The following is a 1,094-nucleotide window of genomic DNA, read 5'->3' as shown; positions in this document are numbered from 1 at the left end:
CTAAGGAAGAAGAATTACATAAGCCCAGGTGTTTCAGATTACAGTGAGCTATGATGGCTCCACTGCACTCTAGCCTGGGCAACAGAGCAAGAGTAATAATAAAATAAATTTCAGGCCCATAATCTTAGCATCATGCCACTGCACTCCAGCCTGGCGACAGAGTGAGACTCTGTCTCAAAATAAATAAATAAATAAATAAATAAATAAATAAATAAATTTTTTTTTTAAACCAGAACATTTATTGCATGACTAATCGTTGACATTCTTAAGATGAACTAGATGCTGCAACAGCTGCCCTCTTGGGTTTAGGTGTTGTTCCTTCAAGGAATCCATGCCTGAATCTGCTGTATACAATTTTTAGGTGCCTCATTCGAGCAGTTCCGGTGGTATTTCGTCTTTTAGCTTTGGCACTCCAGTTATACTTTCTCTTGCGCTTGGCAGGGTAGCCACATTTGCCACAGGTCGACTTCTGAAGGTGGTAGGCCTTAGAGCCACAGCGGCGGCACAATGTGTGCGTCTTATTGCGACGCTTTCCAAACGATGACGTTCCCTTCGTCATCTCGCTTCTGCAGCCGAGACCAGAGAGACCGGAAGAGAAATAAAATTTTAAAAATAAAATAAAATAAAGTTGCAGGGATACCTTTAGTTATTTATTTATTTATTTACTTATTTATTGAGATGGAGTCTTGCTCTGTTGCCTAGGCTGGAGTGCAGTGGCACGATCTTGGCTCACCACAACCTCCACCTCCCAGTTTCAAGTGATTCTCCTGCCTCAGCCTCCTGAGTAGCTGAGACTCCAGGCTCATGCCACCATGCCCAGCTAATTTTTGCTTTTTTTTTTTTTTTGAGACGGAATCTCGCTCTGTCGCTCAGGCTGGAGTGCTGTCGCCGGATCTCAGTTCATTGCAAGCTCCGCCTCCCAGGTTTACGCCATTCTCCCGCCTCAGCCCCCCGAGTAGCTGGGACTAGAGGCGCCCGCCACCACGCCCGGCTAGTTTTTTTTTGTATTTTTTAGTAGAGATGGGGTTTCACCGTGTTAGCCAGGATAGTCTTGATCTCCTGACCTCGTGATCCACCCGTCTCGGCCTCCCAAA

At 45.4% G+C, this 1,094-nt stretch overlaps 1 pseudogene; it reads right to left on the bottom strand.

Moving 5' to 3' along the window:
- Positions 1 to 245: 245 nt before the first annotated feature.
- Positions 246 to 613, bottom strand: LOC139358825 (large ribosomal subunit protein eL37 pseudogene; annotated as a pseudogene).
- Positions 614 to 1,094: the final 481 nt, after the last annotated feature.

The sequence above is a fragment of the Macaca nemestrina genome, chromosome 15 (genome assembly GCF_043159975.1).
Source record: "Macaca nemestrina isolate mMacNem1 chromosome 15, mMacNem.hap1, whole genome shotgun sequence".
Classification (NCBI taxonomy): Eukaryota; Metazoa; Chordata; class Mammalia; order Primates; family Cercopithecidae; genus Macaca; species Macaca nemestrina.
This window is presented reverse-complemented; position numbering and strand designations above follow the sequence as displayed.